Below are 23,757 nucleotides of genomic sequence, written 5' to 3'. Positions count from 1 at the left end.
TATCTGCGAGCCTTAAAATTAGGCTTGACAAAACCCTTGGCAAGGTACTGAGAAATTATGTTGCATTTGCAGGGAGATGAAAGTGTGCCAGCTTGTGCTTCCCAGTGTTTCTCCCTCTGCAGAAGCCTCCTGCAAATCCAGATTTACAGACATCCAAAGCAGCCATGTGGCATCAGTGAATCCTGTCATATTGTAGTTGTTACATATTGAGCTGTGAGTCCTGTGAGGAATTCACGCTCACTGTGCAATGGTCTGCTTTGCTCATCTGTGCAGAGTAACAGCGGAAGCCAGAGTCTTGCATCCTAACAGCTCCGGGTGGCCAGAGGATGGTGGGTTCATCAGGAACTGTAGTGAATCAATCCTGGCATCCCACGAGTCCTGGGAAGTGCTGAGCTGCTCATGGGAAACTGGCAGACTACTTGGTAGCACAGCCCTGGAGAGGCACAGAAGTTTGCAGAGTGAACTTCTAGAAGGCTGATGAAACAAGCAGTTGGTTATCTAGATTTCCATCTAAAGTAGTACATTTTTCAGCAAGACAGCTGAGTTTTGAATGGACTAGCATTTTCTGATTGGAAAAAAGTGTGAATTTAAAAATCCCCCAATAATTGTGGTTACAAATCTACTAGAAACATACTTTAACTTAATCCTTTGGGACCTGGACAAGCATGGAAGATAAATTTAAGATACATACAAACAAGTTTCAATTTAATGAGTATCCTAGATAATCAGAGGGAATTCACCTTGAAGTTTATTTAAAACATCTTGTATAGAAAGGTGGGTGTTGTTTTTTGGTTTGTTTTTTTTTGGTTTTTTTTTTGTGTTTTTTTTTTTTTTTTTTTTTTTTTTTTTTTTTTTAATTTTGTTTTTTTGTTTTTTTTTTTATTTATTAGAGGATAAAGAAAATCTATTTTATGAGCATCAGATGGAATATTAAACCTATTCAGAAGTATTCAGTGTAGCCAAGGAAGTAATCCACTAAAATATGGACAGGCCAGTGAGATGGGTTTCCAGAATCTGATTTGCAAGTGTGCTAGGGTCTGCAGACATAGACAGACTGGGAAGGATTTGGGGTTTACTCTTTTTGCTTTTTGCTCTTTTTCAGTTAAGAGAGATTATGGATACGATAATGGCTAGTGGAATTTGTGATAGCTGTCACCAATTGGTTACCAGGTGGCTTTTTGGCTTTCCCTCTTTGCTTTCTGAAATGTACTTGTCTATTTGCATGTGAATTGAGCGTAGAATAGTTCTATACACAGGTAATTTAAGAGGTTTTCTTAATCAGTGACATCTTTCTGTGAAGTTTTGCAGGAAATAACGCTATCAGTTACCTTAACAGAATATATTTTTACTTTTTGCTTTTTTTGTATATTTTATCTTCTTGTTTTGTTGTCTTTTATTGTTAATCAAAACTAGCAATCTTCTATGTTATAACACTAACATTAGATGAAACCAACACAACCTCACTACAAAAGCAGTCAATTGTAACTACTTTAAAAGTAAAAATTAGACCTCATGCACTGTCTGAAGTAAAGCTGATATTTTAAAATGCAACTTGTTTTTGTTTTGTTTCCCTTACTATTACTTTAATAGCTAAAACCATCAACTCAGTTCCAAGAATATATTTAGCTGACTGATTTAATCTAATTTTCTCATTGAGCACGCACTGGAAAAAAAGAGCAAATCAATAGCACTCTTGGATATCTTCAAGATTGTTTCAGTTCCCACTCCTCTGTGTCAGCCTTCTTCTTTTGTAAGACAATGAGCAAAGATGACGAACGTGGGTATGTGAAGGTCACTATTCCATGCCTTTTAAATATATGAGGAAATTGTTGTTCTTAGGATATTATCTTGGCGGTCTGGTTTGTTCATACAATATACTGCTAATGCATCTTTGATTTAACAGGAAAACACATCCCACTATTACAGGACTGATGTCTTGGCAGACTGTTTCCTCAGGTGCATCTAAGACTTGTGCTGCTGTCTATATTAGTTTGTTGTCCTGTTGGGTTGTGCTGTCAGGTGCTCATAAACAGACTTCATGGTCCTCATTTCCTTGTTTTTTGATATATAGCTTAGTAGTCCTTCTCAGATCAGTTGGTATGTTTTGTTTACTTCTCTGCCAGCTCCATGAGAAGCTGTTTAAAGTTGACAGGCCACATGCATTTGTCTGTCTTCTGTTCCACAATTGATTAATTTTGTTTATATTGTACCATGCTCTATGGATTTATCTGTGAATCTCTTATCTGGATCTCAGTTTCTATAAAATTCTGCAAGTTTCTTAATTTTTTTCAAAAGTGCATTTCTAGAGTGTAAAAGCATCACTCTCCTCCAGTACTGATTTCTTTGGGATGTTTCTAACACAAACATGGTCCCTATTTTCCATATGCAGGCAAAGACATGCTCCTGCCTCATTCTCTCCAGAGGCACAGCCCTGACGATAGCTGTTTCAGTCATTGACCATCACTTTGCTAGATCTTCCCCAGAGCAGTCTGTATGCTGGTGTCGTGAAACTTAAGTGATACTTCTAGCTCTCTTCTACTAGAAGTTGAGGCTTGCAGAACACTAACAGTGTTGCCACTGGTCACACCCAGGACCAAGAGACTCCTTACCTACTTGAACAGCTGTCAATAGATTCTGTGGTCCAGAAGAGATGCTTATGATACTATCACATGCAGGACAGGAGATTTGATGCTGATATATGCTGAATTTATCTGTAACTACATAAAATCCATAAGGGACGCTTATGGGTAATCATCTGTGGGATCTGGGCTTAATTTAAAGCACATTGTAACTAAAAGAGGAAAAACAGGAGAAAGAAGGAACAGTGAGTTTAAAGTATTGAATAGAATGAATCAACATATAAACCAAAGTTATATTGCCTTTAGAAAAGAGGAATAAATGTCTAGGGATGTAGTCTATTTAGAAAAGGCACAAAAAAATTCATGTTCCTCTGCCATTTTTCCCTAGAGTACTATACAGTAAGTTTAACTACTAAAAATATAAGGTATTTGCTACCAGAACAAATTCTGTATGCATTATGTTGTCAAAAGCAGAGATTGCTGTGAGGGTAGATGTACTAATTTACAAAGAAGTGATGTTCAGTGATCTTTGTTTTCAATTCAAAATGGGAAAATTTATTAAGTTTATAGTTTGTTATGATGAAAGGATAAATTCTTGTCACATTTTAAAATGGAGAAAAGAAAGACCTATTTCTGTATTATAAATGAAGTGGTTTAAATAGGTTTTGGCTCTCCATTGTCCTTTTTCATGTTACTGATGTATAAGATTACTAATTGCCTGTGAAGTTTAAAACTAGTGGTCCTTCTGCAAGGACCTAAGACATGTTACAGGATGGTTAATACTCATAGCATCCCTGTTGAGACCCTGTGAGACAAGATTGAATTTATACTTACGTTACAGACAGATAAATTTTAGTAGGATATATGCTTTGGCTTATGTAGTAAGGAAGTGGCCATGGAGATGCTAAGCTTTTTCTCTAACATTTGCTGTGTCTACCCTGGGTAAAGTGGCATAGCTACCTTGTCAGTTCACTGACAAAACATGAAAAACTAGCACCAGTGAGACTTGTTTGACCATCATTTTGCAAATGTCATAGCAATGCACAACTCCTGAGTCCCTCATTCCCTGTGTTTTCACTGGCTGAACCAATTCACCGTTTCAACCCAAACATGCAGACAGCTCCTGTCAAACTGAAACCATTTGTCCTTCAGCTTGGCAAATACACTTTGAACACTGTGCTGTAGATATCCATGCAATTCTTTGCAAATTTTTTTTTTGTTTTAAAATTGAAAAGAACTTTTAAACAAGAAGTCTCTCCCAGATTTTCTCCTAATCTTGGCAGAAACCTTTACCTTTGGGTATGAATATGACTAAAATTTGCAAACATATTTAGTATTGTAAATTTTAGTATTAAATGCCTATTTCTGAAAGCAGCCATTTCTTTGTCTAATGTTTTGCCAATACCTTTTTGACATTACAAAATCTATTTATTTCTAAATTAGGCTCCTAGTAGTGACATGTAAGCAAGTACAGATTCTTTATAACTCACTAAATTTACTCTTCAGAATTTACTATAAAGTATAGCTCTTTTAAAAACTGATTATCACTTTACTGCAGTTTCTCCTGGCTCCTGAGGACCACTGATAACTTCTTATTTGTGTTCTAAAACTGAGAAGTACTAGGGAAAAAAAAAAAAAAAAAGAGAGAGAAAAAAAGAAAGAATAAATATCCTACTTGTGAGTCAAGATTAGGCTTTGCTAAAATTATTTGGATTTCACGTAATGCTTTTTCTCCCACATTTGCTCCTGAAAAGAAATGGCATACCCAGGGTACATTGAGTTTACATAATTGAGTTGAACTTTTATACTTTAACATTCTTTTCAATGTTTTTATAATATAAACTTTTGCAAAAGAAAAACTGTACTTTATATTTATTTTACTGTGAAAGTAGTTTCAAGTCACCTTGAAAACTAAACTTGACTTTCTTTAGATATTCAGCAGATTTTCACCAATAAACTGTCAAAGTAAGTATGTCCTTGGTGTGAATATGACCAGTTCCTCGGGTTTGGGACTTGTTTTTTTTCTCTTCACTTAAGAATAAGCTTGAGTGTTAACATAAGAGAACCCTTGATGGCAATAAAGGTCACAGGACACTCATCTCTTAACTATTGTTTTAATTAATAAAAAAATCAGAAATTAATAGGAAAAAAGACAAGAGATGGCATGCTGTGTAGTTCTTAGCTTTCCATGTGCTGCTTGGGCAGTTAGCTGATGTTCCCTGTTATCACTTCATCAGCATCCAAAAGCCAACACAAAATTTAGGCTAGAAAGGATGTTTGGTGATCAACTCCTCTAACTGCCTGCTCAAAGCTTTTCCTAGCCCTTCTCCCCTCCCTTCTTGGTGAGGGATTATTGCTGAGCTCAACCTGCCTAGAGATGATCCCTGTTGTGGCATAAAATCGTTGAGTGGATTTTGTACTCTCATAGCTTCTCTTTTGAAAAGAGTTGGTAGCAAACAGGACAAGGATGGAGGAAAAACAAGTCTTGTGATGCCCTTGATTTATTGTTATCTTTTAGTCCTGTAGAGGCATCTACATATAGAATATGTTGCACACTTATATTTTTTTACATCTGTCAGCAAGAAATTAGGTGAAGGATGGGATCTTGATAACTCTGGAAGATTTAATTTAAACAGCTTCTGTGCATCTGCAGTGCATGTATTTTCTGTGGGCAGATATGCAATGGCTCAATAACCAGGCACTGTTGTTAGAAAACCTATATGTTATGAGTATTTTAATGCGTGTCTGTCTGTTTGTATATATATATAGAGAGAACTATGTTTACAAACATATATACTTACAGTGGAAAAATGATTTGTCAAAGTATGAGGGGAACACCCAATATATAGTATTAGTGCAAGGCACAGTATTCACCTTTTTAAAAAAAAAAATTAACAGTATTTGCCCAAGGAAGCATTCTGGCAGATACTAGAAGAGGCATAAAAATTTATCTGCCTGTTTTTTATCAGCTACTGTAGTTTTCAGTGTGCATTTAGTGGAATTATTTTTTCTAAGGGCAGTGAAGATTTAACTTTAAAAGTAGAAGCCAAGTGACAAATTACAGACAATCTGGGGTACTAGATCACTAGGATTCCTTATCTAAATTGTTTGCATGTTGGATTTCCTTTGTAGCACTGAATAATTTGGATAAACGACCCTTCAATTTGTAATTGAATTTCCTTAACAACAGTTGGGTGATGGTACATAAAAAGTAATAAAAGCCTTTAGCAGCGCCTTTTCCTGGACCTTGTCACAGTCTCTACCTCTGATAGTGCATGACACTTATTACTCAAGTCATATTTCCTTAAAAGCTGTGGCTTTCCTGAGCTTGTGTCTAAAATTATATTTTCTCCCGCAAGTGAATTATAAATTCTCCTGTTCAGTGGTAAAATTAAACTAATAATTTTTTTTTGCTAATAGAAAATTTTACAGGCACCTAATTTTCCCCTATATTCTCATAAACTAAGGTTGCTGTTAAAAACTTAGTTTACTAATATTTATATACTGAGAGATCAATTAATTTAGTTGTTAGTAATTTAACTTCACGGACATAAGGGAAGTTAATTCCAGATTATTTGCATGAGGACTACACAACTTCTGTAGCTATGTGTATGTTGTCTGAAGTTCATGTGGGACCAGTATCACCTCTGACAATTTTTGCCCATCTAAGTATTTGGTATTTGTCCTTTAAAATGTAAGTACTGTGAAATATGGAAACATACAGATGTTGAGTAAATAGTAATTTATAGCTAATTCATTTTAAAAATGAAATTATAATACTTTCCCTGGTTCTCTCTGACTGGTATACCTAGAAGAATTCAAAATCTAACCTTTAAAATAATCTGGTCATACCTGTGTCTTGCAGAAGAAAATGAAAAACTTTTAAAGAACAGATATCACCCGCAGAAGCCAAATCTTCCAATGTCATCCATATTGTTTGCACTCTTGATTATTTTTTTGCTTATTAAAAAGATTACTAGTATTTGAGTAAAACCTTTTAAACTTTCATACACACAAATTTTTAGAGGCATAAAATTTTAAATTTGCTGAAACATTCTCAAAAATACTTTTCACATTAACTCCTTTATCTTTGTAAGTTGAGACAATAGAAATACCCAGAGATCTAATTGTTTGGGTTTATTCCTCATCAATCTTCCATATATATCTTTTATTGGATTGTATTATATCCGCAGTTCCCTCTATCTAGAATACAGGACTGCTTCTGTAGCTTTACTAAGTGTTTTCTACCTTGGCTTTATCTGGCTTTCTATAAAATGTCTTGTGATGCTGCAGAGAACATAATGCTTGTTAAAAAAGATTCATAAGTCAAATACCTGTAATTATTGGTACAGGTAATGTCATGATAATTATTGGGAATACTGGCTGCTCAGTTGTCTAGGATAGCAAAGATCTTATGCTTGTACAATATAATACACATGACCTCATTGTATCACACAAAATATCTAAATTTACTTAGTCTTATGTGCTTATTTGCTTTTTCTTTATAAGTCAGATTTGTCTGTTTTGACTCTTCAGGAATATAAATTCTTCAGACTGGGTAATCCTCTCCATTTTATGTTTGAAAAATACATAGTGCACTAGAATACCTCCAGAAATTGTAATTAATTAGTGATAAATGTTTGCTCAAACCTGCCAGAAGTTGTTCGGGTCCTTGCCATCTGTAACCTGAAATGTACTGTTTTATCTCCCCAAGTAATAAAACAGCGTTAAATCCTCATTGGGGTTGGCACTAGTGGGATTTTTCACATTGTTTTGACTATACTGGAAAATTGATTCAGATATGTGCAAGCCACTCCATATTGAAAAAAAATACAATAAGCATATTAGATATATTAGTTTTCTCATGCATCTTTGTCTTCAGTGCCTGAGTTCTATATGTTTTTTTCATTTCTGTGAGTTATTAGGAGCCATCATAATTGCAAAGTACTCAGTGGATTTCTGATTGCTACAAAGAAAATAATTGTGCTAGATAAATCAAAGCCTTGCTATTGCATGAAAGTACCTAGCTTACAGATTTATGATTGCAAAACTCAAAAAATGTTGCTTATCAAAATAAAAGCACAAAAGGTTTTATAAAAACTAAAGAAGTTTCAGCAGTTTCGTAAATTCAAATATTAGCAAAGCAAATATTATCTAAATAAAATTAGTGAGAACTGTCCATCTTTGGGTGCAGTGTAATTTTGATATTGTTGATAAAGGATATCATTATTAAGATGATTTGTGATGATTAATGCTGTTTTAATTAGATGATGTCAGATTCTAGGGTGATTGAAAATATTGTTGCATTCTGAGCTGTATTAAAGACTGCTATGAATAATCATTCACTAAAAGTTTCTGACAAAGGCTTTTAAATATATTTTTTTTTTTCAATTTTTATTTGTCTTAATAAGGTAATTCTGTACTTGGGCAACAACTGATCGTACCTGCCGCTGAATTTCCCTAGAAATGTCATTGCTGGAAACAGTGTTCTTAGGGTTGGCATTAAAATGTCGGTGCACCAACTGTTCAGAAAGCTGCCGACTTTCATGATGCAAATATTGCCATCTTCTAAGTCAATTAAGTAAGCCAAATATGCTCTTTTCGTCCCCATTGGCTTCTAAGATTCACCAGGAATAGATAGATGAATGTGACTCCCATTTTAGTAATTCGTGTATTTACCTTGTTACTCTCTAGCATACTCTTCGTCAAAGCTTTCCAAATGAGTGCTTTGTATTCAACTCTTAAACCCCTTTATAAATATCTACAAGTGCGTGGAAGCATTTGCTTGATTTCCCCTCCCTTTCCAAAGAAAGCTGAACATTTCAAATTTTTGGTTCTTTTCAGAGGAGGTATGTGCACATGCACAGATGGGATGGTGGTTTTAGGAGTTTGACTTTTCTACCCAAACTTCTAACAAGTGCAGTCTTCCATGGAAAGTAGCTTTGTCTTTTGTGCAATTACTCTTTTTGAAAAAAGTAAGTGCAGAATGGTACTGCTAACAACAGCAAGATTGGGCTCTGGTTTTTAAATAAGAGTAATTTCCCTATTCCTTCTTGAAAACATAACCTGTCCTTTTAGTACTTAGTGTTCACTTGCCTGGGACCAACAGGTAAGGCAAACACCTCAGAACTCCAGTGCCAGTCTACCAGTGGTACAGGGATATCAAACTTTTGTAACAAGAATTGGAGTGAATGAAGTAGAATTTTTGGACACCATCATTGGATGATCCATCAGTTTCCGAGGCTTGGGAGTTTGCATGCAACTGTGAAATCTCCTCTAAATGAAAACTTCAGATGCTGCCCTGACTTCTATGGTATGAACCCTTTATTGAATTTATCATTTTAAAGGGCAGTTTTACTCTGAAGGTGTATGCTAGTGATCCATGTGAATGGCAACATTTATAAACCCTCTCAGTTCTGAGGCTTCTGTGAAATCACATAGTATCTTTGCTTCACAAAATCATTAATCACAGGTTTACATAGGATAGCACTGAATTTCAGCAGAACAAAACCTTTTTAACTTTTAACTTTTAAAAAATCTCTTTTTAGTTGCCTTTAAATGAATTGGTTTGTGAATTAATTTCCTCACACTTAAATTATAGTAATATCTTAAGCTTTTTATGTGTCTTTTAGGTGTACTTTGGTATCAAACTTTGAAACACTGAACAGGTAAGAGGATATAATCTGTGCACAGATACCTTTTTTTTAACCTAAATTTTTAATACATTTTAGGTGTTGCTTTTTGTCTTGCTAGGAGTTAACTTACAAATAGTCACAAATGCAAATCTTCACCGTGTTTCTGCTTGACTTCTCATTCCAGTGGTTTTCTTTGAAGCAGCACTCATATATATTCTTTAATAGATGAAAATATCCTTGAAGAACAAATGCATTCCTAAAATGTTGTAAATGTCAAAGGAAGGATGGAGGTAAAAATTATCTCCAAATCTAATACTCCTACCAGAAAACTCCACAGGGGAAAAGAAGCTTGCAAAGAGCACTGATAATGCACAGATACCCATGCTGATTCAATAACTGATCTTTAAGATCTGATGCATGTTGAGGTTTGTGGAAGGTTATATCCGATTTAAGTTATGTAGTTTCTCCTTGTACGAATGAATTTCTGTATGGCTATGAAGGAACTGAGACTCCATTTCCCTGTGAGCTTCCCTTTCTAGCCTTGGCTTGAGTCTCTAATCAAAAACTCAGTTTTGCACAAACATGTTTTTGGATCATTCTCTGTTCCAATGAAACCTACAGATATACCCTTCTGCTTCCTCCATCCATATGCTTAAGAGATAAACACAGATGTGGATATAGGAATAGACAAGGAGAGTAATCCGTTCATTGTGCCCATGTTCTTAAGTGTAAGACATTGTTCTAGCTACTCCACAAATGTGTGTGTATTCTTTAGCATTTTATATAAATTGATCAAAACTGATTATCAAATCACCAACATTTTTTGGTTACTACAAAAAAGAACTGTGCATGTATCGAGGAGTAATAGACTGCACCAGGATACTTGTTATCTGCAAATAAAATGCTCTGGAAAGGCTTTTATTATTCCTTGGGGAGAGGCAGTGAAATGGTTAGATGGTGAGAACTGAAAATCAGTGGGATTCAGTATGCTGGAGAGAGGTCAGAGATGCTGAGGAAAGTCTGCAGTGCTGACAAAAGGCTGAAGTACTGGATTGAACTGGTGATAAGTGGAAATCTAGGTGAGTAGGCAGGATGAATCAGATTGCCAGATGTCTCTTAGAGTAAGTTTCTTTTGTGTTCTATTACAGAGGTAGAAAGGAATATCAAACTCAGGTGGAATGATGAGTAACAATTCAATGTGTAGCTAAGAATATATGGAAATTGTAGAGATTGTTATATCAGAATATGGTATGTTGTCATATGTTTCTTGGGAACCTGTAGATACTGATTTTTTACCTACAGTGACCAAAAAATGAATACTTTTTCAGGTTATCAGTATAAAGGTTTTTTTACATCCCATAGCAGCTCTGAGGAACAGTAAAATCAAGGACAGGTAGCAAGTCCTTGAGGCTTTACCAAATGGGAATGTTCCCTTCAGCTGTTAAATGTTTCACTCTAATTTGGAACTAACTGGATAGCTTAATACTCACAATGTCTCTTGAGATATAATTTCATTTTCTGGCTTTATATACTTTCCCTAAAATATGGGAATATTTGCACTATGAGAGAGACAACCATAAAAGAACAAGGCTGAATATTGAAGGCATCTGTTGTTCTCAGTAGGAATAGGGTCCTGGGGGAATAGGATGATCTCACTGAGCTAATATAAATTGTGAACTATGACAGATTCATTTTAAAACATCTGAAATGGTATTCTAACTTAAAATGCTCAAGAAAGAAGTCTTGGATCTGCAATGTTAAACTAATTGTTGCATATTAATCTCTTGTCTTCTCTTTACATCAGCTGTTTCTTGTAACATTGTGTTCAGAGACTTGGCTTAGTAGTCTATATCTAGTATGTCTTCACTTGTCATCTTCTGCTTACTCCTTGGTTTCCTCCCTTGTGTTCATCACAGGCTGGGGTGTAATTTCACAAAGTTTTACACATCAGCATTCTTGCTTAGTTTTCAGGTTCTCCTCAATTTTGGAAATACATGAAAGATTTGCTGGACTACTATATGCTTAAATAAAGCTGTATTTATTGTTGTTTAGAAAAATTAAACTGAAGTAGGAATGCTTTGAACAGCACCAGTGTCTTTCCTTCTTTGCAGGTTAGACTGAATAAGGTAAAGCACAATAACATATAAGGTGAAGTCATTCCTTTCAAAGCAGTCCTCTCTGTCTTGTCTTGTTTGATGGTCATCTTACTCTCCTTTGCACCCAATTTTCAAGTGCTACAACTAGGACAGGTGAAGTGAGCATTTCTGTGTCTCCATTGCTGTCTCCCAAGACTTGGAACTTCATTTCCGTATTGGTCACAGTCTTGTAATCACTGCTGAGTTTTCTGTTGTTTCTCTCCCCCTCCTGCTGCTTGTGTGCCTGGAAAGGTAAAATTTAAAAAATCACAGTAATTTTTACATATCTATTTTATGTAATTTCAATAAATGATGTTTGCCCTGAACTGCAGTTATGTTCTTTTGAAGCCGGCATCATCTCTTGCATAATACACTTGGGAAGTAATTCTGGGGTTAGTCATGGTTACTCAGCTCCAGTAGCTTGCAATCGTACTGTCATGTAATGGGAAACACTATTTCTTACAGAGACTTCTGTGCTCTTACCGTTCATTTTTTCTTCATAGTAACCCTCTTAAAAAGAAAAGGGTGGGAGGAGGGAGAAAAGCTGATGCAGTTGTCTCATATAGCAAAATATAGGTCCATATCATGAATAAAGTACTGTTTGTTTGCTGCAGATCTAGGTGCTTACACTTCTGGCCACAGGCTTTCAGTCAAAACCTGAATGGGGAGAAACTTCCCCTTCCCTACAGGTCTGGGGCTGATCTTGGAGGCAGTGATAAGAAGGGTTGGGAGAGGATAAAGGAGTGTTCCACCTAAATTCCAGCAGCAAGGAGTGAGACTCAACTGAATGACAGTAATAGCAAATTGGTCTGGAACAAGTTACACCAAATGGCTTGGCTGAAGAGATCCAAGTCATCTTCAGCACAATCAAGAGTGGATATCCCAGAAAGCCCTTTCCAGTCCTATGTCTCTAATTTAACTTTTCTGGACTCAAATGTCAGGATTTTGATCTCTACAACTCAATGTTGCAGTCTCTGCTTGTATTTACAGATTGTTAGGGAGCCAGTGGTCTAATAATTGTTGGGATTTTGGAGGAAATAATCTGAATAATATCTATGTTCTTGTAGTATGCTTAAAGATTGGGCCCTTCTCTCTAGTTTCCGCATGAACAAAAGGTGATTTTATTTGTTTGTTTTGTTTGGTATTTGGTTTGTGTTGGTTAGGTTGGTTTGTTTGTTTGGTTTTTTTTTTCTTCCCCACAAGCTGCTTCATGAGATGTTAACAAGCACTTCAGTTCTGTGCCTTGGAGCCGGTGGCCACGCAACCAGTGGTTTGTGGTTCTGGATGAAGATCAACAGCAAACAAACAGTGCTTCAGACCAACAGAAGCTCAGACTGATCTGATGCTCGTTTCAACAGCAAATAATACAATAAAGACTAATAATTTGTGACCAGTAGTGGAATTGCATTGTGATGGCAATGAGAACCTTTACCAGAGAAAACAGACATTTCTGAAGCTCAGTTAAGTTGTTGTTCCAGCCATGCTTTTCTGCTTGCACTTCCATTTTCATAGTAATCCTGAAGCTCTGCCACTTTGTCCTCATACTTAGAAAACTATCACATCATGTTCCCTGGTTAGTAGGAGGTCACTTCCAGTATGATATTATTGCATGTCTCCTAGAGGCAAATGGGGGGAAAAACCCAAGCAAAACACAAAACCCCTAAAAAACTTGTCTAGTGATATTTATATGCAGCTCTACAGATTTTTTTTTTTTTTTTAATGATTACCTTCTGCATATCGTTAAAGCAGGAGGTAATTTATGTTTTCTTCTTTACAGTGATAGAGGAAGCTAATTCTCAAAGAACCAGTAAGAGCGATATTCATATTGTATCTTTTTAAGGTTATTGTAATTTTAAAAGATGAGAAACTATTTAAACCCCAGAGTGTAAGGAAAACCTAGCTGTTCCATGCATGAATAAAAGAAATATGCATTTTAGTTTACAGATTTGATGGGCCTTTCAAATTGAAAGAGTGACAATTAAAATTTCTCTTGCCAAGGAGTCTGAGCCAAGGCATTTTTGGAAATAGGGCAACTTTGGCAACTTTTGTTTCTAAAATTCAGCAAAAGATGGTCTTTTTTTTTTTTTTTTATGCAGAGGACATCAGCTGTAGTTTTACTGAATTTTTTTACAGAATTATCCTGATGTGCACTTTTTGATAGCTGAGATAGTATACACATATTTCTAGGCAAATTATTTCAAGATGGTTTTTTACAAGCCTCAAAAATATAGTCCCAACCATTTAAAACAATCACATTTTATGCAATGTGGATTATTCATGCAATCCTGGGGTTCCCAGAAGAGTTTGTTGTTAGAATTAGAGTTCCTAGATTCTGCACATGCTTACAAGAACTAATAATCATGGTTGGGCTTTGACCTTTCTCCTCATCCTTAAATGCAGATTAGAGCAAGTTTTCATGTATAGAACAAAATAAAATCTAGGAAAGCACTGAGGGTTCAGTGTTGCTTTCCAGAGGGTCCTTAACTTTTTTTGATGGAAAAATGTCTTGGCCTTAATTATTTGGTTGCTTATACTTTTGTTTTCTGTGGCTTTTGTTACAAACTTCATGATCTCTTAAAAGGAAAATATCTACATTTTTACCACCAAAAGCTTTGTGCCATTTAAAATGGATAACATTGCTGATACTCTTCAAACCCAAGGGAAGAGACAGGAGGAATTTTTGCACTTGGTTTAAGCTAACAAAAGAAGATCATTAAAATTTGATCACCTTCTTTTTAAATAAAGGACTGCTGGAAAAGGAAAAGCAATTGTTCTTGGCAAACCAGATTCTTTTACTTTAAATATCAGTCAGTAATAATTATGCAACAGATTATCTAGTAAAAGACCAGATAAAAATGCTTTCTTTTTTAACTCCTATTTCAAGAAGTAAATGAAGCCTGGACATGTCAACAGAAGTAAGCTAGCTCTGTGTTGCAAGGATTGAGAATGGTTCTGGAAGAGAAACCAGCACAACAGGTTCAGGATGAGGTAGAGGAAGGACCCAGCACAATAATTTACCTTAAAGAACTATGGAGTGATGTAGAAACGGTGTTTTCCCCCGTTCAGATACCTTAACTAATTCAGACGTTGCAATGTCTTGCATGATTTAAAGTAAAAATTGATTTACTTCTTTCAGTCTTTGTGTGTGGACAAGTATGTGTACTCTGGTGACCAGTGTGAACTGCAAGTTCAGAGTGGTGCAGTTCTAGGAAATTGGTTTTATACTGCTGAGCAAGGTCAGCAATTGGAACTGCCCCCAAACAATGAAACTAGTTAGATCATGAGGACACCCTTCTGTAAAAAGCCACTAGAAGGAAAGCAAGCGGCAACAGATTCTCATAGGAGAAGGTGTGATGCATGAAATCTTGCTATGGACAACAGAGGGAACATGCCATATATCTATACCTGATCCCTATGTTTAGAGAGCCACGAGTTTATTTTTAGCTTATTTAAAATATTAATAGTATAAAGAGCATACAAAAAATTATTTCAATTGCAATAATATTAACAGTTCATGTTGATATGAGATCTCATAGTGTGACAGATCCATGACTAGAGACCTTCAAGCGTAATTTTGCTTGGGTATTGTCCTCCCCTAGATAGTACCATAATCTTCCCTGAGACTGTAGGATGTTTTGAAATTAGGTGTCCTCCTATCGGTGCTATTCTACTTTTATAAATCATTTTCAAGGCAGAGAGCCACACAAACCATTCTTGTATTCGTTTTTTTCCCCTTGGTTTGTATCTCAAAAGATGCAATGTTCCTGGGGAAGCCAAAGCAATATATTTTTTAGAAACATTAATATTAAAAAGGTGAGGAAATCTATGGGTGTTTTCAGATAAATATTTTAACTTCAGAAAAAAAAATCAGCTGGTTAAAACATCTATTATGCATTTATCTCCATCTTTTGTTTTCCCATTTTCATTGGATGGAAAACAAGAGGTAAGCTATTAAAATGTCACCAATTATCTCTGAACACATCATATGGGGGAGTCTGGCTAATGATAATATAAAATAATGTAGGATAAAATGTGATTGCTGAATCAAAAGCAACTTGAAGTTAAGGAGCATGGAATTACCTAGTTTAATCAAGAGACAAGAAGGAAAACTGTATGACATGCCATAAATTCTTTACTGACCAAAACTGGTAAGGGCATCTTTGCAATTAAGATGCTTATACCTGACAAGTTGCCTGTGTATTGGAAATTGTAGAGGTGTCCCATTCCCCACTTCCATCCCCCTCATCCCCAATCTAGTTCTTTGGATATAAGATAACTCTTAATGGAATTTTCTTTGAAGACCTTATCTCTTCCATTTTTAATACAGTTTCTGCAGTAGAGGTAGCTGCCCTATTCGGATGGGGAAAAGTTTGAAGTCATAATTTATGTAACATAAAACACAATTTCTGCTTGGTGGCTGAAGTTCTATATCCAGGGATACAGAGCAGCTGGTATGAACTAAGAAATTTCTGTAGGGCTGAAGTAGAAGTAATATACAAGTGCATCCCATACTGTATAAGACCTTAAAAGTTTACCATTACTCTTTGAGTGTTTAGGAGTTGTTTTCTTCTAGTAATATTTCTTCTCCTCACAGTGAGAGAAACAAGTAGTTTCTGTATCTTCCCTGTATCTTTGTGATTCTGAGCATCAGTGCTGATTTATATAATGTGTGTGTATTATATAAAAATTATTGTTCTTTGTACTAATATAGAGATGGAAGAAATGCTTACTACTAACCTTGCAGTTAACTTCCTGTTCTGGGCTTCAGATCTGGAAATTTATTTACAGCCAACTAATGAAATTTTCCTTTGGTCACCTGGACCATACACAGGTTATTATCATTAGCACTGACTTGTACCTTTATAATAGATCAGTTCATAATAAAAACTACTTCACTTCCTTGGGCTATAGACTTGGAAAATGAGCTGGATTTATGCTTAAGGCCTTTATGTGATCAGACCTTAGTCTCTATTTATAGGAGACTGCAGTGATTTCATACTCGACTTACACAGTTTCCTGAGGTCTCAAGCACGTGGTCCCAAGTACTTGCCCTGCCACTGAGTGTTCCCATCTGGGAACCAAAAATTCTGTCTTTCACTAATGCTTGTGGGTCACATGTGAGATTGAACTTTCTGGTTGCTCCATTCTCCTGCTTTTAATCTCCAAGATTTACTTTGATTCTGCCTCCTTCCATTTCTGGTCCTTAGGGACTGATTTAAAGTAGTATTAGAAGGACAGATGAGGGAAGCTTGCCTGAAGCCACAAGTAGTTGTGGCCATACTTCTAGAAATGGTGGTATATATATGGTTGTGAAAGAATGTGTGGTAGGAGGTAGAAAGAGAAATGATGATACTGCACAAATAAGGCCATCAAAATCTACCAGCTGTATGTGTTATTTGTGACTTCAAGACCATAATGCAGACTCAGATGTTTCCTTTACAGGGCCAGCAATGATAAATGGATATGCCACTCTGATTTATACCCTTGATCACTGTTTCCTATCTGAAGCACGTATTGTGGATAGCTTATTTTTGTCTTTATCTGTAGCATGAAACCTAGATGAATTTCCAATTGACTAGAGATGATAATAAAATAATTTTTGGAATGTATTTTTAAATCACCTATTATGAAAATAAGTATGCAGAGTAGAAAAATTGTTATTTAGTGTGGTAGAGTTTTGAGCACAGATAAACCCTTCCTGTTACCCATGATCAAGGTTCAGCTCAGGTTTATCAGACCATAGATATAATCAGATCAATTCTAAGCCTATTTAAAATTATTTTCCTATTTGTCAGAGTTAAATTCTGCATACTTTGGGAGAGCTAATCACCTGTATTATGTGGGAGAAGGATCTATGAACCTATTGTAATGTTTCTGGAAAATCTGGAGTAGACAAATTAACTGTTCATATTCCCCAAAGGGATTTACTGAAGGATCCCACAGGAATGCTGACAGACTGTTTTTCGTCTCAACATCTGAAGGACCCTGCTAGTAGGGAAAAGGTAGACACCATGGTCCTAGCAGTGTAATTTAACTTGCTCTCAACACTGGTACTTCACATGAAATAATTAACAGAATCAAATTTTGGATGAAGGACTGCTGTTTCAAAATTACTTCAACCAATTTGAAGGCTTTGAAGAGCTGTTTGGTCTGTCGCATGTGTCTTCTATCTTTCTCCTTGATGTCACAGCTGCAGCATATTCACCCAAATGCACTGCAATTCATGACAGATTAAGGATGTGAAGACTTAAGGATCTGCACCTTTAAATCTTAATTTTTAGTTTAATCAGGGCATCAAGCCACATCTGCAACCTTTACAGCATCCACAATTGTTTTGGACTAGTATAAAATGCCAGGGGAAAGAAAATACCTGAAAACTGTAGTGAAGTCCTTGACTGGCAAGATAAAGTGTAAGTTTTGTCCATTTATGGCAAATCCTAGGGGCAAAAAGGTTCTCACAGATGACTGACTATATTATTGAGTCTATGAAATCAAACTTTTTAAAACCATGTGTATATTTTATATATACACACAGATATGTGTTACTACATATATATGTAGCAAAAGCATACTTCTCATTAATATTTTTATTTGCTGGCCTAAGCTGTATGCATGCATTCATTATGCTTACAGAATTCTTATAGCTGAGTTGGTGCAATGACTATTCCATCATCTTCAGAACACTGCATATCTAGTATGCGTAAGATATTTGCGCCAAATTTCTGATATACTTTTTTTCTTCAATGGATTAATGTAGCTGCTGGGGTCAAAATGTAAGCTTTTCAATATTCTTGTTGGGTATGGGCATGATATGGATATGCTTTCGTTGTGTCAAATCTCAAAAAATCTATGGATCTATAGACTATGTTTCTGTAGCAGGAAAGTTGGTTCCTTCTGATTTCTTCCGTTCACTTTTCTCTTTTGTTAAATGCAGATGTATAATAAATATGTGCAGAATCTAGTACAACTAAAGTGAGTTATAGCTCCAGATATTCTTTCCACAGAGGATTTGGAATTAAAAAATTCTTCTGTCTTAGAGGCAAAAATGCAAATTTCTTATAAATGGGGTGTGTGAAACTAAGACAGGAGTCCAAAGCCATAAAAAGAAAAAAATCTTGTGTACTTGTTGATAGTAGTACGCTTTCATCTTTTTTGATTTATTGGAGAATACTCAGCATTAGTCTGTTTCTTAAATTGAAAGATATGACCATACATGCAAAATTGCGTGATAAGCAAAAACTGTATGATAAGTAAGATCTGTATGATAAGCAAGAAAAGATTTTGGTGTTCTGCAGAAAGATTATTGGTTAAAACTGCCAATGCAGGTTTTATAGTTAGCTTTGCATACAGATATTCAATTTATATTGAACATTAAAAGATAGTACTCTAGCTTCTGCAGTGAGAATTTTACAGTGCATGCACAGAACTTAATGTGCAACATGAAAACTGCATTATGCCATTTTATGTTTCAGCAGATAAGTCCTAGTCTTGTTTATTCTCCAGCACAAACTGCAGGCTGACTGAGGAAGGTCAGGCTGAGAAGTTGCTTCTGTTTGACACTGCAACATTCTGGAGTGATGAATATTTAATTAGGCAAGTGAGGACCGTGTGGGAGGTTGAGGCGGCCATAGCTCCTAGTTGGCTGTCTGCAGTATCATCTTAGAGTGTTGTGTGAAAATGAATCCTTGGGGTAGCTTCAAGGACACTGAGTAGTTAAAAAAGGCATTCTGACAGAGCAGCTAGTTATAGGGAAGTTACAAGTAAGAGAAACAAATGTTTTAAGTGCTTTTGTTTATACTGGTCAAAGGTTTTATGCTCTGCTGGCAAAACCACCATGTTTTATTAAGCTCCATAAATGCAGTAGAAAATTAAGTTTGAACCTACAGAGTCTGGAACTATAACAGCGATGAAAGTAATTTATTTTACGCAGGTATTGGCTATTAGAATGGAGCACATGTATAAATTGTTGATATTATGCAAACAGCATGAGGTAGCAGTCATTTCTCTGTAGTCCTATTTATAGCACAGCAATAGAGCTGTTTGATTTTGAGGTTATTATTCTTAGCAAGCTTTCAGAAGTTAAAAACTATAGACAAAAGCAGGAAGCCTGAATTAATTTTCAGTGGCATAGTCGAGGATAAAGATTTCTTATTGTTTTGTGTTCCATGTTAAGAAACATTGCATCTGTAACAGTTTTGCTACTGGAATGTTTTAAATTGTGTTATGAAGGGTTTAAAAAAACCTATTAAAAAAGAAGTCTGTCTTCATAACCAGAGAACTTGGCAACCCCCTAACTATCCATCTTGGGCTCTGTGGAAGTTACTATTCCCACACAAAACAGAACAAGATCACGTCCACATCCCATGTAGACATCCATTTTAGTATGGAGTGGATGAAGCAGAAATAGTTTTGTGTTCCTTGTTGTCACTATGAGATTCAGGACAAACAGCAATAACTGTTTTAAACTAAGTAAATTTAGCTAGCATGCTACTACTAATCAGTTAACAAGGGAACATATATCTGCATCTCTGCTTCCCCAGCTCACCTTCTAGCATATAACCATCTCTAATTTTGGGCAGATGAGGTGCCAGAGTATTTTTGTTGCTATTCACTGGCTGTGGCTAAAAGTGGTGGCTAATATTTTCCTAGACATGCTGAGTAATCTGGAATTAGTTCTGCAGTTTCCAGTGACTTCTATGATGGACTTTAATCCTGCTGCATCCACTTTAGAATAATGGTGGCCAACTTTGGACACCTTGGTACACAACACTGTTGAGCTGGAAAGTAAAAGTCCAGAGAAGAGTTATAAAAATAAATACATTAGGGATTGTGATTTAGGAGGACACTTACTTTCATGACAGATGAGAAGCAACTGAAAGGAGATCTGGTAATGGTCATCTCCTTGTGGTGGCTGTTTATTATGCTGATCATAAACATCTCACAGTTACCTTGTGTTCATCCATCTGTTTCTACCCATCTGTTATTGTTCTTGCCATGTGCTTAGGTTGTAAATATTATCTCTGTTCTTTGAAATAAGGAAGCTAGAAATCCTCCGATGAAAATGTTTAGTTGTGGAATTCAGCATTTTCATTAAGAACAAAAAACCTTGCAATCCTCTGGCATCAACAGCAAGGAAACTCTGTAGACAGGTTTTCAGTTCTCCTGGTTGACTTCCTGCAGTCACCCTTTCTGATGAGGTTGAAACATCTAATTGAGTTGATTTTGCTATTGTTATGAGATTTCAACTTGCTGTTAGTCAACAGCACAGACTAGTTCAGGAGGAAATTTTGCTTCTTGAAATCGGAAGAATGTTTAATTAATGTGTGCAAATGAAAGAGGTATACAAGGCAAATCATCTCCAGGAAGCCAAGCAACTTGTGCTCTGTACGTCATTTTAACTTGCGCTGATGCTTTTTTGTTACCAGACTAGCAAATCTGGTGTGCACTGTCACCTTTATTGCAGGGGTTTCTTCTTGTCAAATATGTGTGATGGGTTTTTTTCCCTTAAACCATGATACTGTGCTTTTTGCAAGTTGAGTCTGCCATTGTTAGTTAATGACAACAGCCAAATTTAATTTCTACTTGAGTATTTTAAGAGATTCTTTTGCACTATTTCATTAAATTATAGTCTGTATCTAGCAACTCATTCTCTTTCAAAAAGAAACTATAATGATAGCTAATTCCTCATTATTTATAATTTTATGCCAGGTCAATCACAATCTTCTGTTCTGTGTTTATGGTTGAGATTTTTTGGGGGGAAGATTAGACTAGATCGACCCAGCAACCCATGCAATCTAAAAATCAGGGTTTTTTTCCTTACTTTAAAATATGTTTTCATATTGCTGTTAATTTATTTCTGCTTTGGTTTTGTTTTGTAGTGAAATGCTGTTTCTACACAGCAACAAGAAAAGAAATACTGATTACATATCTGCTAATACTGACCACCTCTGAACTACAAGATTTGTGTACCTTTATCTTTTGTAGTGTGAGACTAAAGCTGCGTGAGTGTATAGCCCTTCTGAATATGGTTAGAGTGCACTACAGTTGCTGACACGTGTGCCTGGGGCACAGGCCAGTGATACTGGGACCCTAACTGAAGCTCTAAAAAGCATGTGGAATTGCATGTATGGATTGAATAGAATCGAATTTCATGAATTCATGGGTGTATGCTTTTTCTTGCCATGGTGACAAAGATTTTTAAGATTTTTCTTCTAGCTTTGTTTAGAATTCCTCGAGGAAGAAAATATTTTATTATTATCAATTAATTTGTCTTAACAGCTCTATAGTACACTTTGTACATTCAGGGAAACTTTTCCATTTTTCATTTAAACTGGGCTGCTGTCGTGGACAGTCTTGTAAAAAACATATTTTTCCTCTCCAGTTGTTTCATGCCTTCTACGTACTTCAAAACAAAATGATTTTGTGTGTTATATTATACTGGGAGCCTGTCAGCTGGACTGGGTAAAAAAAAAAATTTGAAAATCCAGAAGTTTACAAACAGCATTTATTTTTTCATTCCATTTACTTTTCTCAATGTCTGGAAAACCATTTTGTTTTGTGTGTGTATGGAATATTCCTTCTCCATTGTACTTAATGGCTTTTAAACCCTGATTTCAAAGTTATAACTTATACGAATTCATCCAGATGCCTCTGATGCTAATGGGAAATTCCTTTTTTTTTAATAGGTTTTAGATCAGGTCTATAGATTATGAATGATTAGAGGTGGATGTAGGTTATAGATAGGAAAAAAATATATATTTCAGGGCAAAGAGACTGTTTCTGACTGAGGACTTAAGTGTGTCCCATCAATTAAAAAAACAAAATAAAAAAATATATTACCAATATGTAGAAGTTGGTATTCTCCAACTGTCCTTCCTGTTGTTTCACTATATTTGTTAACAGAATACCTGATGGTTTTATTAAAGTTCTCCATTCTAATTTTTGTGTCCATTTACCCTGATCTGCTCTTTTTATTTGGGGTAGCAACTCCAGTCCAAAGTTAGCCTTTTCTGCTGAGCAGAGATATATTGGGAGCTAGATTCTTTTCGAATACTGCACTGTTTGTTAAAAGCCTCTTAGTGAAACTGGTCAGAAGCCTTTAATGAACTCTTTCTTAGGTAGCATTTACTGTTGTTTCTGTGTTGAAACGTAAAAGGTTTAAGAAAAATTGTCAGAGCGGATGCAGCTTTGTTTTAGGGGGGGAAAAGTGAACAAAACATGGTGTTGGTGATACATGCTTATGGAAAGCTTTAGAAAACCAGTTCTCTTATTTTGAAGTAACACTGCTAGTGACATTTATATTAAACAATTAAAAACATCAAAGGATTAAGAAAGTCAAGCACTCCAGCCAAGAACTATTTGCATTGGCCTCTTCTGTCCTCTTGTAAAGAAGAGTTAGACATTTCTGGTTTCAGTGTCTTTTTACCTCTATCAGCTGTGTAAGCAATTTCATTTTCAGAGATGAAACATTGCAATCTCTAATGCCTCAGAATGTGATGATTTTGTTGTGTGGGTTTTTTTTTGTTGAACTCTTCTTGGCAAAGTTCTTCTGAAAAGACACAGAAGATAGCTATTGCTTAAGATGAGTGGCTGTAAGAAGTGGTGTAAACATGAAATACTGAAATTTTCCCAGTTCCTTCTCAGGCTAAACCCTTTGCTGGGCTAAACTGAGGGCTTCTGGGGAGCTATTTCATTTTTGTTCTTTCCATTATCTGTGGAAGCATGACAGCATGCCTGTGTTTTAGATAGCAGACATAGAAACCATGTCATCTAACTGCAACTTTGATAAGGCTTTGATGTACTTGGCCTATAATGTGTTTATCTCTGCTCAGTGTGCGATATAAAGAATAGCTTGAAGATGTGCATTTGAGTTTATTATGATTTTTTTAAAGGCATTCATCAAAATGTTTTATGGTCAATGCTGTCGTTAAATTAGATCAGAGAGTGATTTTTCTTCTGTTAAGCTTTTCCTTAATGGGTTGTCTTCTTTTAACTGTATTAGGCATTACGTATTGCATCACTATCTAATGCAAGAGTTGTTCTCTGTGTTTAGGTAGCACAGGGAGATACTCCAAGGGAAAAACGTGTCTTTAGGTTCTTTGGTCGTGGATAAGGACTTCAGCAGATCATCTTTATTAATAAGAAACACTTCTCATGCAAGATGGACAATGATGAATTTATAAGGAAATAGTAAGGAATGCCTGTAGCTTCCTCAAGAGCCTGCCTTGGAGAGATCCTGACCACCAAATGCCAGCCGTGCCAGAGCCAGCTTCGCCCGGGCGCGGGGCCGGGGGAGCTCTCCTGCCAGGCTGTGCCTTCCCCACGGTGGCCCGGGGTGCCCATGGCCTTCAGGAGGCTCCAGGTCCTGCGGCGGCGGGGGGGCGCCCCTAGGCCTCACCGCCCGGCCCC

General features: G+C 36.1%; 1 protein-coding gene across 4 annotated transcripts in view; it reads left to right on the top strand.

The window, feature by feature from the left end:
• KCNIP4 (potassium voltage-gated channel interacting protein 4) overlaps positions 1 to 23,757 on the top strand; it is a 426,114-nt gene that overhangs the window by 72,141 nt on the left and 330,216 nt on the right. The window lies entirely within an intron of this gene.

Source organism: Athene cunicularia, assembly GCF_003259725.1.
Source record: "Athene cunicularia isolate RWA chromosome 4 unlocalized genomic scaffold, athCun1 chr4_part1, whole genome shotgun sequence".
In the NCBI taxonomy this organism is placed as follows: domain Eukaryota; kingdom Metazoa; phylum Chordata; class Aves; order Strigiformes; family Strigidae; genus Athene; species Athene cunicularia.
This window is presented reverse-complemented; position numbering and strand designations above follow the sequence as displayed.